The sequence below is a fragment of the Marmota flaviventris genome, chromosome 6, assembly GCF_047511675.1.
Source record: "Marmota flaviventris isolate mMarFla1 chromosome 6, mMarFla1.hap1, whole genome shotgun sequence".
NCBI classification, from domain to species: Eukaryota; Metazoa; Chordata; class Mammalia; order Rodentia; family Sciuridae; genus Marmota; species Marmota flaviventris.
This window is the reverse complement of record NC_092503.1, coordinates 41495390-41508156: the sequence shown is the minus strand read 5'-3', so window position 1 is coordinate 41508156 and position 12767 is coordinate 41495390.

The window sequence follows — 12767 nt, the reverse complement described above, 5'->3', positions numbered from 1 at the left end:
ATTCAATGATGCATAGTTGTTTATTTGCATTCAATGTCTATCAATCTTACATACTTTGGGACGGGTCACAAACCACAGAAAGCATCTGCCTTCTGCTTTATTTTGAAGCTTCCAGCATCAGTTGCAACAATTCTAAAGAACTCTGGGAATACTCTGTGGTACAAAATGCACACTTACTTGTTTTGAAAGCATCCCTAAAACATGAGTCATTAGGTGAATTTCTTGTTCTAAGTAAATTTACTGAATTACTATTAAGTGATAACATATTAAGCCAAAATGAAAGCGCATGCTTCACATCAGAGCAAGGAAGATGTAAGAAGGTATGATGTGTGGTAAAAATGCATGAACATGCAAATATTATCCAGCCTTCTTAAGTCCAATTTTCTCTCTTTTTTATTTATTCATTTTTTGGAGGTTACATTTTTGCATGATATGCATGGAACAACTTTTGGGGGGATACAATCAGAAATTCAGCACTAAAATCTGCCTTCCTGCAACATCACATGGCTTAGTCCTGAGAAGAATATCAAACTATATATTTTGCTTCAACTTGCCAAATTACTTGGAATCTTCTTCCAATAGACTTCACATGGTTGGGAAAAGCAGAGTTCAGATTTGTCAGGAGAAATTTTTATATGTTGTGCTCACCCCATTGTGTCTAGGTGAGCCTTTGGGTTTCAATGCCTGGAAACAGACTTCTTATATATTTCAGAACTGAAGAGATCTTGGAAACAGCGACCTCACTGCATTCTCGAGAAAAATATGTTATATAGGTAGTCAGAAAATTACAAAGATTAATATAGATTCAAGATTTTTTTAAGACAAGGGGTTTAATGGAGAAAACAGCAAGATAGCCTTAGAAGATTTCATACTCTCTGCATTCTTAGAAAAAGCTTCTATATTGTAAACAAGATAAAGCCAAACAGAAGAGTTCCTAAGAAAATATTGTGCTTTCAGTTTCCTTGTCTCATAAATTTTATTAAAGTTTCATTAAAGACCCTGAATTTGCTAGCCTTTTTATTAAATACTTATTTGAGATATTCTATTAATGTCTATCACTGGATTTTATTTGGTCTCACATTAATGTCGCTCCCTGTGACAAAGGGTACATGGGAGGCAGGCAGGATCAGCCTGTCGTCTCAGAGGCATCAGCTGTCGGAACCACGCTCTGGCAGAGGTAGTGAAGCGCACTAGACCAGCTAGTGTCTCCTGGGCTGAGGGAGAGGGTAAGTATCTCAACCTGGCCCACCACACAACCTGGCCCACAATCACACTGAGTCGGGAGATGAGTCAACCAAGAAGGTGCAACAATCTCAATTTTATTGTGTCAGGGACAAGGTTATGTAGTGATAGGAGGCAGTAAGAAGAGACAGTAGGAAGAACGAATAAGGGGCAGTTACGTCACTATCACTATGGGGCCTAGGAAGATTTCAGATTAAACCATTAGGCAGCACTAAAGTCAAAAGCCCATGCAGGGGCTAAAAGCCTGCGAATGCCAATCCAGCCAGGTCATGTACACGGAAATGCTCTGGAAGAACCCATGAGGCCACCTCAGCCACCACCCAATAATGGCCTGGGTCCCAAGAGAGGTAAAAGGTCCCAACAATTAAAATGTGTATACTTTTTATGAGCACAGATGAAATATTATTTGAGATAATTTATTGCAAACCTTTAGCAATTTATGGACATGGAGTGAGTATCAAATGATATAAAAAATGGAGTTTTCTTTCATGTCTATCATAAGTCTTTGTTTCCTCAGTTGCTGGGGAGGAATGTTGGGATGATTTGCTTAGAGTAAGAAATACTAGACTGGACAGAAGGGGCTGGAGCAGCTTTGCTGGTTAGCTTGTCCATTTGAAAAACTTTTATTTGGGACAGGCAAAATATAACAAAGTCCAAAATCCATTGAACTGATCAAACTCTGCAACAGTTAACCAGAGTAGCTTCTTCTTCTCTGCCCCTAATTTTGGAGCAATGCTCTGTAGGTGATACCTTGAATGATCCTTGGCATTGAAGAACTGCCATCCAACATTTTATTTCCTTTTTTCTTGTCCTTCTCAGGAACCATAATAAGTGATTTCCAGAACCAAGGAGAGGTTGGGTAAGAGAAGGTACTGGGAAATCTAATTGACCCAAATTAGTTTGTGAATGTACCAATGTGTAACAATGAAGGCCAATATTATGTACATTTCTGATGCACCATAAATGATCTTAAGGAAAGAAAGAAAAAGAATAATATGATTAACATAACCTCAAAATAATCTGATCTTCAGGAAAAGCCTTTTTAAAACTAGTTTATGCCTACCTATCAGACTTTTTACCTGTTCATCAAGGATTTGTCTTATGAGGACATGTATTTCTTTAAAAAAAAAAATCTTGTAAACCAAGCAGGGTGTGGTGACACATGCCTTTAATTCCAGGGGTACGAGGCCAGCCTCAGCAATTTAGAGAGAACTTGTGGCAAAATAAAATAGAACTGGGGATGTGGCTCAGTGGTTAAGCATCCCTGGGTTGAATTCCCATACCTAAACAAACATCCAACAAATCATGTAAACAATCTTTTTTTTTTAACCTAAGTAATTGAGATTGACCACGAAGTCATTACTTCAAGTCACCAGTGGCACAAATTCATAATGAATTTGAACTTGAGTTTTAAATACCAATGAATCATGCCAAAAATGACTGTCCTAACAGAATGTGTGGACTTTCATCTGTGGATGTGCAGAAATTTATGTATCTTCAGGTCTATAAAGAATTTCAGTAACCTCATGAGTCAGTTTTTCTACAATCTAATTTCAAAAGTGCTAATCTCTTGCTGTAGTATATGGGCTAAAAAAAAAATTTCTAACTCCATTTTCAACCTGTTATGGCTTCCTAGAGATGCTGAGACTATGTAATTTTATTTATTCAACCTATTAACTACTTTAAAAAAACAATAACAACTCTGAAGGGATTTTAATTAGGGAACTGGTTGGAAATAGTGCTGTATCCTTCCTATCCTGGTAGAGCAAGAGAAAGAGGTTCAATTGTTGCTTTAAAAGATCTAAGTTGGATTCAGGCATAAGAAGCCCTTTGATTTACTTCACTGGTATCCATGCTGAGAGTTTCCAAGTCATTCATAAGTATACAGAACAAAATCAGATCAAGATGAATAAGCAAATGAGGGTATGGAATCCTGGAGTGCCCATCCACCATAGGATGTGTGTAGGAGCCACAGAGAGTTCCTCTCATTGACAAGCTGAGGGAGTGCTTCATTGAATTCTTGGGTCCATCTGTATTGACACACCTTGTGGGCTTCAGGCAAGGACAATGATGAGTTGACAACTGAAAAACTAGTCAGGTGACTTTAACTAATGGGACTCAAGAACCAACTAGTAAGCTTTATAGCACTTTCACAGTCACTAGTCAAATGTAGACTTATTCTATCTTATTTTTGAACATATATTCACCACTGACATTTTAAGATGTTCTGGAAAATGCCAAAGCAATAGGACTTCAAACCAATATTTCTATCTATTTCACAGTGCCAATCTCAGCTCTTAGCTAGGGCTGCTTATATAAAGACATGAACTAATGGTCTTTGGTGGTAATGTGTGTGTGTGTGTGCATGAGGATTGAGAGTAGTGGTGGTGGAGAGATGTGGAATGTCCATTCAGTAGGTTACTTTAGGATTTTCGAGTGATTATACATAATTTACCTTGCAGTTTCCATTAACCAGTAAGAAAGGGATTTTATTCTCCTTCCCATTGAAAGGAAATCTGGGTCACTAAGTTAAGAAATACATTTTCTCTTTTATGTAAGGCTTAGGGCTAAATGCAGCTATTATTTACTATAAAGAGTGGGCCAGTGCTGAGCACAGGGGCATATGAAGCTGTAGGTGGCACTTACAGTGAGCAAGGCTGAGCCACACTAAGGAAGGCTGAACCACAGTAGTCTTTTGACCTAGGACCTTAACTCACCTTGGCTATAAGTAGAGTACTGTTACATGGCAACACATTTCTTCTCCTTTCATATTCTTGATTTAAGCTTCCAAAGGAAATTTGATGGTTTGGGTACAGATTTATACCAATTTCATCTTGAATACCCACCATACAGGCCACTTCATCCTCAGGATTATGGACTATGGAGCTTTGTTCTCATGGAGTTTATTAAGGGGCATATAATATCATGAAAAGAAAGACTGAGAAACAGCTCCAAGAACAATACAGCACTTTAAGCTCCATGTAAAGCATACAATAGACTTGAAGCTGGAAGGAAAAGTTTTTGTTGAAATAGTTTTGCTCAAATGTATACTTCTGGACATAGGAATAGCCAAGGAATGAAGAAGATAAAAGTAATAACATAAAAATTGTTTTATTATATATAAAGGGGCCTTAATAAGTTTTAAAAAGATTCTTACAGGGAAACTTTTTATATCTTATCTCATTAAGGCATTTTATATATATAGAGAGAGAAAGAAGTATAAAAATATTTTTAGAGGAAATGTTCATATGCAAAAATGTTTAACAAATTGGGAGTTCTATCAGAATTCTGAGGATGTTGAAATTTTTTTAGCTTTTGTGAATGACTAAAAAGATAATTTTGACCAATGAGGTGATCCATTAAGCCTTATAAGGAAGAATCATAAAGTAATTAGATTTCTTGGTATACATTTTTTAGTTTATTCTCTAAACTTGTGACCTAAGCCAAGTATCTCTATGGAAAAATATCTCACTGTTTATTTCAAAAATTTCCACAATCTTTCCTGGATAGTGCTTTCAAAGATCTTTAGCAGTAAAAATAGTAGTTAAAAAGTATATCCTCTGTATCACACTGAGAATAATTTATGGCTAGATATCCCAGATTTCAAGTCAAGTGACTTCCAGACACATCTGTGCAACAAATGAAAACGCAAAGCATTTCATGGTACAGTGTTTCATTTGATTGGGAATAAATTGAAAATGTATTCCTTACTGTTTATTTTTCTGTTCATATTTAAATATGTGATATAGAATATGAGAGGAAGTTCCAATTTGGTAGTGTCTTGATTATAACCAACTTGTGAAAAGCAAAGATTTATATTTCTAAAAATAGTTAGCTTTCACTACTTCAGCTAGTTGATACAATATTTTGAATGTTTATATTAAAAATAAATATTCCTTCTATGTAAGCATATTTGTTTCCTAAGTGAACATACTATGTTCTGTGTATTAATTGACCTTATAGTTGAGTACAGAGATTGCAAAATTTTTTCTTCATATCATTATATTTACTGTTACAAAAGCAGAAAACATGGCTGAGAAAGTGCGATCTAGTGAGTCTTGAAACCCACAAGAACAGAACAATGGTAATATAAAATAAAGAAAAATTGCTTTGAGGAAACAAAGGGAAAATAGTGTATTTCCTGTTTTAGAACTCAATTCAAGATGGGAAGAAATCAATGAAGGTTTTTTGTTGTTTTGAAAAATTATAGAATCACAGAAAGTGTTAAAGGAAGTATAGAACAGTAGTACGTATCTTCCACTTGGTTTTCCCCAATGGTTCCTTCTTATACAACTGTAGTGCAATATCAAAACCAGGAAGACCAACCAATGTTAGAACAATGTGCTGTAGTTCTATGACATTGTATCATCTGGGTAGATTCCTGTAATGACCCATACAAAAAGGTAGAGAACTATTCCATTACCACTAAAATTTCTCTTTCCACTTTTCTTTTCAGTTGTGTGTATATGTGTGTGTGAGTGTGTGTGCATGTGTGTTTATAGTTCACATATGGAAATCATAGCATTTGATATATTTATATAATAGCATTTCAATATATAAGTACAATGTCTATTGATCATATCATTGGCCTATCTGTCACAGAAGACATGTCATTTCTTTGTTTTGGGAACATTCAAAATTTCATTATTAGCTATTTTGAAATATTAATTATTGTCAGCCATAGTTATCCTACATGTTATAAAAAAATTAGAAGTTATTCCATCCATCTGCTCCCCTGCACCTATTAATTATCCTCTCTCTACCCACCCACACACACCTCTCTCAGGCTCTGTTACCACTATTCTTTCGTCTACTTCTTTGAAATCACCTTTAGTTTCCACACGTAAGTGTGAACAGGCAGTATTTGTCTTTCTGTGCCTGACTTGTTTTGCTTAATATAATGTCCTCCAGTTCTCTTCCCTCTTGCTGCCCTTTTATAGCATCACTGCCAACACCACCCCCATCACTATATATTTCCTCTGGAGACACTAATTTTTTTCTCCCTCTCAAAATGTTTTATAAATGGAATCATGCACTATATGACTTTTGGAGATTGGCCTTTTTTCATGCAGCATGATGCCCCTGAGATTCACCTAAGTTGCTGCATGGGTGGACATTTCATTCCTTTTTATTGGAACAAACATCCACCAGAGTCAGAGCTGGGCCCTGTGATAAGGGTAGGTTTACTTGTTTAAGAAGCTATTGACTGTTTTCAGATTGGCTGTACCATTCTCAGGATTCACCACCAATGTGTGAGAGATCCAGTTTCTCTGCATCCTCATCTGTATCTGGTATTACCACTTTGGTTATCTTTGGTTAATCTATTAAGTGTGATGATGCCTCAAGATGGTCTCAGATTGCATCTCCCTAATGCTAGTGGTTTCCAACATCTTTTCCGGTACTTATTGTCATCTTTATATTGTCTTCAAAAAGGCTATATGTCTTCTTATTTTAACTATATTCATAGGTAACAAGGGGTATAGCAGAACACCAAGTGATTTCTTCAAGTAGTAAGAGCATTTTTAAATTAAATATTAGTTTTCCTACAGAGGGCCCTTTAGCAAGATACTCATAGGAAGTGCATAGAATAAAATTACAATGCATATACCATTCTAGAGTTAATGATTATGAGTAAAGTTTAAGAAACACTTTCAAATAGCCAAAGGTACAAATAATATAAACTTCTCAGACAAAATGAAACAAAAGAATAAACCATATTTTTCAAATAATTTAAAGCAATAAGTAAGATTATAATTGTAATAGAATACAATGGAAATCCTTATAATATTTTTTCTGGGAAAATCTGTATAGAATAATATCATGTAAGGAATATGGTTATAATAATCAGAAAGTGGCTGGGGATATAGCTCAGCTGGTAGAGTGCTTGACTAGCATGCACAAGACCCTGGGTTCAATGCCCAGCACTACCAATAATGATAATAATCATCATCAGAAAGTAAGAAAAGATAACTAAGCACATGTCTTATATATGATTAATTGTTCTAGTGGCTTCTCTTTATTCTCCTTTTCACTTTTTGTTCATAACACAAAGAAAACTACTGACTGAAAAATACAATGTAAGTAAACTTAGTTCAGGGGAATCAAATGTTGACCTGAAAGCAATCAAATTGTGTTTTGAAATCTCCTGACAATTCTCCTGAACAACTGATTTTACTTACCTGAAATTAATTTATCCAACCAATATTCACTAAGTACTCATGTGTCTTTACTAAGCTAGCACTGTATAAGACTCTTGGGATCCATGACACAGAAAATATATTTGATGTGCTGAAGAGACTTAAAATATAGTAGACAGAGACAAAATTGTAAGAAGCTTAATGTTTCCTTGAAAATATTAAAGAAAAGAAGTGATCTCTGTGGTTCAGTAGGGTTGACTCTCTGAACTATTCTAAATATTTTCTTGATGATAATTCAAGTTCATGAATAGAAAAAAGAAATTAGGAGAAAGGTGAAGAGATAGTAGTTGAAAGCAATGGCCTATACATAATAGTTACTAACTACATTTTGTTCATTTTGCCCTATCATTTCCCCCAAATGAGGCGATGTGCTTTTGGCTAATGAAAATGGTTGCATTTGTTGTGTACTGTATTATGCATTTGCATATCTTTGTTACTTAATAACTAACCATATTTATAGTTACTAGATTAGAGTGTGACATGAATGGCACATTAGAATTCAGAAAGGCATTATCTAATGTCTTTCTTAGGTCCCAGGGAAGAGAAAATGCTTGTGTAAAATAATAATGCTCCCTAAAAACCAAGAGGGATTTTTCAGGGAAAGAATGAAAAGAATTTTTCTGAATTTCACTCAGGACTAAATACAAGAACATGAAGAAAAGATGTGATTTGGATAGAGGATTTCATAAGTGTTTCAAATTTGAAAGAGGCAAATGAAGTGTGTTAAAAATATAGTTCCCTGAAAAACATCTAAAATAGAATTTTTCTTTTGAAGAGTCAGGAAAATGAACTGCATTTTTTCTCAAGGTCAGTTTAACCTCAGAAATCCATGTGTTCTCCTCTGCAAAAATAAGCTGCCCTCTTGTCCTACCCCCATCCTGATCAGGTGAGGAAACTGGCATTCTATGTGATGCTTCTTTAACCATAATAATACCATAATAAACAGTGCCATCTACTGACTAACTTACACTATCTGCTATATCTCAGAAGTAAATATTGATGTGATAGCAAATTCTACGTTGATATTTCTTACAGGTTGACAGGCAGTTCTGTGTCATGCTTACTCAAAGCCATAGGGAATATAGATATAATCTGATTTGATTTTCTTGATTTTTTAACAGATGAAGCAATTGAGAACGGAAAAGATGGATCAATGTGCCCCAAATTTTGACATAGTATTTTTCAGTGAGTACCATTGTGAACTGAACCCTGGGAATGGAAGGAATTTAACACTTAGGAGATTGAAATCAATCTTCAAAGTTATCCAACCATTGGGGAAAAAGTTTGACAGAGATGATTAATGAAAAAAAGTATGAAATTCATATAGCACAGCAAGTTGGAAAACTGCTAATCGAAAGTTTGGGGGAAAGAAAATGCTCATATCAGGCTTAAGAAAAAAGAATGAAAGAGAAAATAATAAGTTAATGCGATTTTGCTCTTTCCTATTTAGCAACAGAGGATTGCAACTATTTATGATTGCTATGGAAGCCAGCTTTGTCCCCCACAAAAGCAACAGCTATAAAATGGATTTATTCTGCTTTATGAGGCATCATGTCTATACCAGCTTACAGCATGAAAACTTAAACAAGTATAACCATATTATATAATCATCAAATTAATGCAATCAGGCTGAGCAAAGTAGTCTACTCATCAATATGTTCCTATATTTTAATTATCAAAAATTTAAAAAAAAAACATTAAGCCATGTTTAGTTTCTATTTGTATCCAAGACATGACTTATTTGTCTGAATAGTAGATAACATCTAAGTATTACATTCAAGTAGGTTCATAGTTGTATCATTATAGCATTTTAGTACTGGGCCTTTTTTCTGTAAGTAGATTAACAAATATTTGTGGAATGGAATATTGGTAAAAGGCTACTGTACCTTCTCATTTAAAATAATAAATTGTTAAGCTATTTATTCTAATAGGCCCAGGATTTTTATTTTGTTGTTGTTGCTGTTGTTGTTTTTAGGTCTTTGCAACTTTATGTAACATATATTGTCATATTAGAAAATATACACCAAATTGAGGAATTCGGGGTTAACCAAGAACAAAATGAATCATGTTAGAGAAATATTTCCAAGCATAATATTCAATTTTATCATATTTCCCATCTTTTAAATTTAGAAGAAATTTAAAACACTGAAAACCCAGGTTTAACCATAATTTGAGACCATGCAAGCATATAGGGTTTCAGAAGGCCACATTCTCTGCTTCCCATATCCCCAGTACCTTCCACTGAGTCAAACTAGAGTCTTCTGAAAACCAAAATCCACCAGAACCACGATGCCAATTGTAATAATAACAAAAGCACTGGGGAAATGTGCTTTCATAAGGGTTACAGTGCCTTGCAGGAGGTACATGGCATTGAAAGTGGTTTTGAAACTAAAGACAGGAACTCAAGCTGAGGGCACACTGCAAGTTGTCACACAGATGTCCTCTTGGCACAGGATCATGACAGAGCTTAGAAATGTTGACTGCAAAACTGGAGCAAATCCCCAACCCACAGGGCCATTCAACAGAACACACAGATACTTGTTCTCTATGCATGTATATTGGGGTTTGAATAGGATTTCAAAATAATTCACACTCAGCGTCTTCTGTTTCCAGGATCTGATTTGATGACTCCCTCTTTTTGCATTGTTTTGATCAGAAGATTTGGAAAGCATGTGTGAGTGTATATGTAAGTATAGAAGAGAAGAAGAAAGAGGAAATGAGACAGAAGCCTATACACCTTTATAGATACAATTGTACAACTAATGAGGAATATTCATTGATTCATTGTGAGAAGGTCTACAAACTTCAGCCTAATAATTTACTGTTTTCATTTTAAGCATAGATAGGTAGGAAGGGAATTTGAAGTGCAAAATGCTTTATAGACAAAGAGAAGCACCACGGCTTTGTTTACACACATGGTTTTCTATATAAGTACATTTTTAAACTCAACTGATATATGAACAGAAAAGTGTTTCCACTATTGAAACCTAAAGTTGTTTTCTTTTAATTATGAATGAAAATTTAGAAAATGTTACAGAAAATCCTGATCCTTTAGTGAAATTCTTATTGAAGAGTGTACCTATGTCATTCTATGGAGAATAATAATACCACCTGTCCATTTCTGTAGGTCACGATTGCTTCAGTTTAAAATTAAGGTAGAAAGAAAAATCTTATTTCCCCTATTTTATTCTATCGTCCCTAAAAGGTGAATTCAAGGTCAAATCTACTGAGAAGTGTAGTTTAAATTCATATGTGTGAAAATTCTCTGATAATGAAAGACAGGAATCTAAATATACTTCCTTTCCCTTATGAAATAACTCCTTTACTAAACAAATTCTCTATTATTGTCCAGGGTTATTCCTCAAGTTAGAAAATGCACTTCATGAAATAATTCAAAGTGAAGTTCAAATATGTGCATCAATTATTTTTGTGGGCCATATAATGAGACCTACCTAATTAGCAGATCTACCCAATTAGCTAAGTGGACATCAGAATTCTGAAAACCATATTCTGTACTTGCTTCATATATTTTCTCATGTTTTGAAGAAAATCTTAAAAGTTATTTAACATCACCAATAAGAACCTGCACATAACTATGATCATAAACCAGGCCTGTGAATCTTTGATTCATTTTAATTCACATGGATTTGAGGGGGGGGCCTATCCTACCTACCAGCATGCTCTCCTAATTAATCATCTTTCTAACCTGTCCTTATCCCTCAGGACAAGAACAGTCCCTGATATAGCTACATAGCCACTCCAGTTGCTTAAAGTCCAATCCACGGTCCACCTGCCTCTGAACAGATCTCCACAAGGATAGGCAGATATTAATCAGCAGCTTCTTCAATCCTGCCAAGTAGAGCTTGGAAGTAAGTCAATTTTCAATCCATAGAATCCAGTGACCTGATCAAAATTGTGCTGCAAAATGCCATGCCCATGTTACTCTTCATGAGGACACACCTGTGTTTCCAAGTATATTTGGGATGAAGAGAAAGCAGAGGCGTGCTAAGGAAACCCATGCAGGGGATATGGATGTGATGTCTTTCAGGATGGGACATCAGCTTAAGTTTTTATCTCCCTAATTCCTTAATTTTCCCACCTAAAATAGTTGGGCTTGAAGACTTTCCCGAGTCCTGACATTTCCCCTTTTCAGAGGCTCTGTTTCACATATTTCTCATCACAACAGAAGGTCTTTTATAAATAGGATGGAAATATTATTTCATATCTTTCCAGACACTTTTTGAGAGTAAATGGGAAAGGTTTTAATAATGACATCAAGACAATAGGCATAAATCAGGACTGCAGGAGAAAATCAGGATATATGGACACATCAGTTATAAGCCTCTAGGATTTTAGGAAAGAAAAGAAGACAATAGTTGGGTCAAATGATCCTTGATAAACACTTTCCCAAGATCCCAGCCCCTTTTCTTTTTGATTTTTTCTTGTCTTTCACTTTAAATGCTCCTTGACAAAGGGGTCATCTGCTTGATACACCTCTCAGTTTTGCAATCAATGCATCTAACATTGACCACAAGTACATTAACACACACTGTCTCACAAACAGGAGGAAGACCCAGTAGAGATGAATGGGAAATCGAGTAATAGAGCTGTTTTGTCAAAAACATGGGTGTATAAAATATCGGTCTTCAGAAATATATTTACCTAAAGTGTATGTGCAAATACTTATCATAATCTGGCAGTATTCCTTGTGTTCACTCTGGTAAAATGTCTTATGCAAACTCAAGAATGGTTATCATATCATTTATTCAGAGAACCAGCATTATCATCACACAGTTTATTATATTTTTTTTATTTTGTCATGAGTGTATTTTAAATATTAATTTTAAACTTCACAAAGTTTCCCATTCTAATTTTTTAAAAGCAGGTTTGGAAATATATGTGTATTTTCCACTGTGATTTTTTTTCTTTCCTTTAGTTTCTAATCCTTAGTTGCTGCATATTCTTTGTAGATATTTTGAACTTCTTTAATAAGTACTTTTACTATTTTTAGAAGCTATGTTAAGAAAAGAAATGCAAATCAAAACCACCATGATATGCCACTTCACACTCATTGAGATGGCCAAAATAAAAAAGATAATGAGTGTTGACCAGGATGTGGAGAAATCAGACCTGTCCCACACTGCTGCTTGCTGGTGGAAATAGAAAATGAGGCAGCAACTTTGGAAGATTATCTGGCAGTTTTTCAAATAGCTAAATATAGAGTTACTTTATGGTTTTTTAACTTCACTCCTAGGCATATAACCACAAGAGAAATTAATTAAAATGACGCTTTAATTTATACAAAAACATTCATAGCAGCATTATTTG